The following is a 7,511-nucleotide window of genomic DNA, read 5'->3' on the forward strand; positions in this document are numbered from 1 at the left end:
CAAAAATGTTTTTTTACTCTACATCTTGGACACTTGTTTCAGCCATTCTGTCTTGTTTCCTCATTTGAAGACAAATTGTGTGTTGCTTATGAGACATTCCAGTATTGTTTTATTTGTATTAAATAAATATTTGTATTGATGAATATGTGTTGGCATATTCTTGCACATTCATCTAGCTCCATCTTCTGGGTATGAATAGGTGATGGAAACATGTGCAGGGTTCTCTGTTCACATTTATGCAGCTCTGTTTATGATGGATTTGGCTGATAGTAGTTGTTTCCATTGATCAGTCATATAGCAGCTGTTATTAGCTCTTGCCCATTGGGTGAGACTATAAAGGGTAAAGTTGTGGCCACGCTGTATGGGCATGGCTGCTGTTCCATTAGGTGAAGCAGTAATAGACAGAAGGAAAAGAAACAGATAAACAATCAAATAAAAGTGAAAAAATTAAAAAGGAAAGGAACTGCTGAAGGAGCTGTGGCGAGTCAGCTTTGGAGGCTTCTCGGTCCTGGTCATCTTTGCTATCTGGCTGTGCACTGGTTAAGTTCTCAGCACTATGGGGAAGCGGGACACTCAGGTGGCCTATATGAACCCAATAGCAATGGCCAGATCAAGGGGTCCAGTCCAATCTTCAGTGCCAATGATACAAGATTATGTGAATCCATCAAGACCTACCTGGGAAAAAGTGAAAGAGCAACTAGGAAATAAAAAAAACAAAGCAAAACAAAACAAAAAAAGGGCTTGAAGGCATTGGCTGATTTTGAAGAAAAAAATGAGTGAGAACTGGAAGAAAGAACTAGAAAAACACAGGGAGAAACTGTTAAGTGGAAGTGAGAGCTCATCTAAAAAAAGACAGAGAAAGAAAAAAGAAAAGATGAAATCTGGTAGGTATTTTTCTTCTTCATCAAACTCTGATTCTTCCAGCAGTTCTTCAGCTTCTGAAGGTGAGGATAAAAAACAAGGAAAAAGAAAAAGAAGAACTGTTCACATAAATCTTCAGAAAGCTCCATGTCAGAAACTGTAAGGATAGTTTTAAGAAGAAAAAGAAGACAAAGGGTGCGACTGAGAAAGGAAAGGGCTCGAAAGGACTTGGCAAAACAAGAAAAATGTATACTGAAGATAAACCTTTATCATCTGAGTTCTTTTCAGAATCTGATTATACCGAGGAGGTACAAGCAAAAATGAAGAAAAGCAGTGAAGAATGAGAAAAAGCAACAGAAAAAGCAAAGAAGAAAATGAAACATAAGACACACAATAATAAAAAAGAAGAAGGCTGCTAGTTCGAGTCCTGACTTGCCATAATGGCAGGAAAAATCAGGATTCCCTTAAAAAGAAAGTGCAATGTATAACGAAATTTCAAATGTGAGAAATATGACATATTTACTGAAATGCTTGAGTTCTCTTGTTTTTAAAATAATTCCTGGACTTTCAGTAGGCACTCAGATGGTGCTGTGTGAATGGGCCAGAATCGCTGCCTGCTGCTTGAACATCTTTTTTCTCCCTCCCAGCATTTAATAGCTCTGGGAGAGAGTGCACTGTAGTCATACTAGTGGTGCTGATACTTGGGAATAAAATGAGTCTTCTTTACTAGAAGTACCTAATTATAAGTAACAGAAATTGAAACTCTACACGTCTTCAAGATGTGCTCAAAAATCTCCACATGACTCTAGCTAATATTTTGAATTAGGGATTCCACCGATATATCAAAATTCTTGCTCTGTAGCTAAATGTATTTGTTTCCCTCATATACTTTTATTTACCAGGGGAAGGAGCTTTTAGGGAGTGGGAGGGTGGTTTGCTATCTCTTTAACTAGTGGAACAGCATGCCTTTGACCCGCACACATCCTATTTTTGTGGGTGCAGCAGCCATGCTTCCTGGGGAGGTGGGGGCGGGGCAAAAGCAGTCTAGCTCTGTACTGAGCTGAGTGGTATCCTGGGACTCTGTTGGTGCTGCTTTGAGGGAACCCAAGAAACAGCCCTCTGCAGCAGGAGAAAGCCCCAAAAGCTCTCAAGTTTACCTCCACTTCAATAATAATGAATTTTTTTAGCACTAGAATGTGCTATGTCATTTGAATTAATTTTGACTACACTTTGACCTTGAAGAGTAATCATTTCAGATAGACACTGGTACTTTTTGAACTTGCTAGTTAAAAAATTCTAAAATACATCTTTTATAGTGTTAAATTTTCACCAGTTATGTAAGCAGTGATAGTTATTTTATTTTTCTATGGATTTTGTTTAAGCTGCAAGTTTAGCTTTTGTAACTTCTTACTTTTGCTCTGTTACATTCATTTCTGTGCTTAATGGCATACTTGCTAAGAAATTTTGCATGTAAAAAGCAGGGTTTTGATTGTTTTGTTGCTTTTCTTTTTACAGCTTCATATTGAAGCTGAGATTAACCATATTCAAGTTGAGTGGCAGGCCTGGTATGCTGTGTCTTGTTAAATAAAGCTATTGCAAGAAACTTAGTAAATATGAAGTTTTAAAAGTTTGTTGTCTTTGCATATTAATAACTTTGACAAGTTAACAACAACATTATTGTTCTTCCTGTTTCATATTTTACTAAGAGTCTGTGCCTCATATCTCTTCCTGAACTGTTTACTAGTAATGTTAATTTGTTGTTGTTGTTGTTGTTGTTAAGTGCCATCGAGTCGGTTCCGACCTATAGCAACCCTGAACAGTGTTTCCAAGACTGTCAATTTTTTACGGGCTCAGAAAGCCTCATCTTTCTCCTGCGGAGCAGCTGGTAGTTTCAAACTGTGGTTCGCAGCCCATTCGTAACCACTACGTTACCAGATGTTGTTGTTAAGTGCCGTTGAGTCGGTTCCGACCCATAGTGACCCTGAACAGGGTTTCCCAGGCTGTAAATCTTTACAGGAGCAGAAAGCCTCATCTTTCTCCCAGGGAACAGCTGATAGTTTCCAAATGCTGACCTTGTGGTTCGCAGCCTGATTTGTCACCACTACGCTACCAGATAAGAATTGGTAAATCATTTTCACTTTACATTTTTATATAATCAGACAACATAAATATAATTTGATAGACAATTATGTCTGTTATAGAGGATGTGGTAATTATAATGATATATGCAACAAAGATTTTGGCATGCATGACAAGAAGTTGAATAAATAGCAATTTTACTTAAAAAAAAGGAAAGGAAAGAAAGAAGCAGATAACAGCTAGAAAAAAAGAATAAACCTAAAAGAGGGAGAAGGAAAAAAAAGATTAAAAACCATGGAAGAAAATGACAGGAAAAGAACTTAACACAATTAGCAATTAGGGAGAGGGATGAGTATTGGCGGTGGTGTTGGTGGTTGTGTGCTGTGGAGTAGGTTCTGACTCATAGCAACCTATACAAGGTTGCTGAGGTTGTAAATTTCTACTTGAGCAGAAATTACAGGAGAACTCTTTCTCCTGTGGAACAGCTGGTAGTTTCAAACTGCTGACCTTGTGGTTAGCAGTCCAAGTAAAAGGGGAAAAAGATCAAAGAGTAGTAAAGAAAATCAAGATGAAAAATGAAGAAAAAAGCAAGAAGACCTGCTCTGCAATGTCTGGAGCAGGGATGCCACACCTGATTCCATGTGTCAGATTTGTGCTGCTAGCTCTCCACTCACTTTGATGTGCTTTAGACTGCCCAGAGAGCAGGAGCTGTGCTGTGAGTGTACATTGATGGGGACTTAGCACACCTCTGGTCACTAGGGTAAGATGGGATAAAAGAAAAAGATATGTTTCTTTCTCTCTGTCAAGGAGTAGTATGCCTCTGCACCACCAACCACCTTCCTGCTTTCAAGATGATCATGGTCCACAGATCACCTATCTCCTTTTTTTTCCCCCTTCTCCCATGCATCTGTTCAGCTGCTTCTCCTACTTAGAGTTAATACAGGGCTGGCAAAGGTCACCTCTGTAGGTTTGAAACAAGGCTCACCTGAATCCAGATGCTGGGTTTAGTGCAGATAACTCCCCACTCACTTTGATGGAGCTCATAATGGTGGAACTCATCTCTGTGTAGCTCTGAACACTGTGAGAGTAAGAACGTTGCTGGGGGTGTACACAGGTGAGGATTGGTCACACCTATGTATATACCTAGTGTGGTGCTGTGTGATAAAGCACTGGATCACAAAGTCAGTTTGAACCACAAGGTAAGTGGTTCAAACTCACCAGCCATTCCTTGGATACACTATACAGGGTTGCTATGAGTGGGAACCAATGCAATGGCACTAAACAGCAGCAACAACTGGTCTCCAAGGGAATGTGACAAACAAGCAAACAAACAAACAAAAAAATCTCATCTTTAGCTTCACGAGTCAAAGGTATGTTCCTACAATGCCAATATAATATCTTTCTCTGAAACCACTCAAAAGATTTAGATAGCCATGCCACATCCGGTCACAGTTCACCAATCTTTCTCCTTTGTTTGCTATGTCTACTCAGCTTTCTCTTCAACTAAGCATGCAATCCACTTCTCTATCACTCTATCTGTAGCTCAGGGTTCTAAGACAATCATCTACATCTTTTTCATTTGGTTTTCTGTTTCTTTGTTATAGAGTATCTGTAGAGCATTTCTGTCTAGTCCAACATCTTGCCACTTCCTTTTGTTACTTTAGAGAGAAATTTTACAGCAGATTTTCTCAGTGCAATTTGTCATTTGATTTCTTGACTGCTGTTTTCATGGGCACTGATCTGGATCCAACTTAAATGAAATCTTTGATGGCCTTAATTTCAACCTTGATTTTTTGAGAAAGTCTAATCTTACAACATACTAACAATGTTAAAAATATTAAAAATTCTTTAGGAAAGCTTGGACATTTAAATCATGGTTTTATATTCAGCAATATCACTGACACTGGAAAAATATTTCTCTTCCTTTTCAAGATTGTCTTAATCTGTACTTTTGCACTCTGATTCTTTCCAGATATCTCTCATGCTGCATGTTTCCCCTTCTCTCCCTTATTTGCTCTTTTCCCTTTGCTAGTTCATATTTATTTTTCTAGTACCCCAAACTATTTTTTCTAAAGGTAACCTCTAAGAGCTACAGTCATGTATATAGTTTTACTTCATCTTTTTACATTACCTTGTGTTAGCAATTACAAGTTACATTCCATTCCCCTAATTTATCACATTCAACTCAAATCCGAACCCATTTTTTTAATATCATTTTTCTGCCATGTCAATCTGACCTTGCTGTCTAGTGCTTATCTTATAGCACTGCATCAAGACTCCCTCAATTAAAATTACTGTTCATAAATTCACTGATAATTGTCTGATAGCCGAACATTGCTCATTATTGATGCATCTTGGTCTTTCTGAAATGTTTGACCTAATTGATTCTCAACTGACAGTTTATTCTCCTTTAGCTTCCAGAGGTATAAATATCTTTTCAGGGAATACACATAAATATAAGTCCACTCCTGGAATGAGACAAAACATAAAGAAGATAATTTAATCTGTTTCAGCAAATCCCTTTATCTGCACTGCTCCTCATGCCCAGATTTTGGCCAAGCCAGTGTTCTTTATGGCTCTTGACACAACTCTCCTGTTCAAACATGTTTGCTACTGACTTGAGTCACAAACGCTCATCTTTATATTTTCATATTTGTTTGCAATCTAATCCCTCTTCTATTGTCATTCTTTCTCTTATAAATCCTTATTAATTCATTACACAAAACTATATTCTTATAGTCCATCAGTGATCATGCATTACAACTGTTCAACTTGCTTTGTCATTTCCTAATACCAAGAACTAGAGTCCTTGTGTGGTGCTGTAAGATAAGTACTAGTCCGCAAGGTTAGTTTGAAGCACAGAGTTTGTGGTTTAAACTCACCATCCACTCCTTTAAAAGCCTATACAGGATCATTATAAATCAGAAATGACTTCACAGCACTTAACAACAACGGTATCAAGAACTATGTGATGTGCTGTTCTCCCTTTTTCCTCAAGTCCATCATTCACAAGAAGCATGTGTGTCTATACACACACATATACACACATGAACAAAAGTTCAATTAAACAAGGACTTCTTTACTGTTCTGCACATTGCTTAGCATATGTGAAGTATATAATGGATAGAATTTGATTGCATGAGCAAATAGAACAACAATGATCCTAATGCATTTATTTCATCTGAGTAAAATGGATACTTAAGAAGATATATTATCTGTACATTGGGATTTACATAACCACTAGAATTCCACCCTGTGCTCTTGGTTCTATACATATTAAGGTCAAAACCAGAAGAAAAAATTAAATCTTCTCTTTTTTTATGAAAACTTTGGGGCCAAGATTAATCAGACAACATTCCAAATATTTCACTGACTTATTGATGATTTTACTTCTGCCTGAAATGCTCTTCCTCTTATTTTCTGCTGAATACTTACTCATTGACACAGGCTCTTTGAGTCTAAGTTCAAATGTTGTTATTCACTGTGTCTTCTCATATAATTCAGGCAAACACAAAATTCTCCTAGTGTGAATAGTCTAAGGTAGATAAATCCTGTAAAATTTTGCCTTTGCTTGTATTCTAAGGAGAATAGTGTCTTGTTGAGTTTATAGGAAACAGGCTTTTATACTGGATATATCACTTTTCAGACATGTTACTAGAAAAAGACACAGTTTTTAAGATTTATTTTCTTATTTGCAAAATTGGAATATTTTTATTCTCAGATAAAAGTAAAAACTGGGTTTCTGATTGTGTGTAAATGATGAGAGACCAAGTAAGTCAATTCATATATCTGAAAGGCTCTTGGAAAATACATCTTCAAAATGTCTTCAGTCCAAAAAGTGTAAAGAAAAATAATTATAGAGACTTTCCCAAAGTATATGCAGATACCAGGGCATTGAATGAAAAACTTCATGTAAATATTCAACCTCAACTGATATATCAAGATCTACCCTGGAGTCCTGGTGTAGCACCAGAGGATAAGCACTCAACCTCAAGGTCAATTTGTGCTACAAGGTCAGTGGTTCAAACTTCCAGCCTCTCCTCTAAAACCATATATAGGGTCAGTATGAGTCAGAACAAGCTCAACGGCACTTAATAGCAACAAAAACAGCCTAGGGGTCCCATATTAGTGGAAAAGTTAGAAAAGCAGCAGACTAGCATAAAAGATATGAGACATATACTATATAAAGAAGAGTATGTTATCAGGATTATTTGAGATATGCAGATAACACAACCTTGTTTACTGAAAGCTAAGAGGGCTTGAAGTACTTACTGATGAAAATCAAAGAAAATAGCCATCAGTATGGATTACAACTCAATATAAAGGAAACTAAATTCCTCACAATGGGACCATTAAGAAACATTATGATACATGAAGAAAAAATTGAACTTGTCAAGGACTTCATTTTCCTTGACTCTACAATCAATGGTCATAGAAGCAGTAGTCAAGAAATCAAAACGCGTATTACTTGGGAAAAATCTGCTGCAAAAGACCTCTTTAAAATGTTAAAGAGCAAAGCTTGCACTTTAAGGACTAAGATGTGTCTGACTAGGCCAGTGTAGTTTCAATCA

The 7,511-nt window shown here is 37.1% G+C and overlaps 1 pseudogene; it reads left to right on the top strand.

Annotated features, from left to right (window-relative positions):
• Window positions 1-556: 556 nt before the first annotated feature.
• On the top strand, window positions 557-1,302 carry LOC102816627 (annotated as a pseudogene).
• Window positions 1,303-7,511: the final 6,209 nt, after the last annotated feature.

The sequence above is a fragment of the Chrysochloris asiatica genome, unplaced genomic scaffold (genome assembly GCF_000296735.1).
Source record: "Chrysochloris asiatica unplaced genomic scaffold, ChrAsi1.0 scaffold00115, whole genome shotgun sequence".
NCBI lineage: Eukaryota > Metazoa > Chordata > Mammalia > Afrosoricida > Chrysochloridae > Chrysochloris > Chrysochloris asiatica.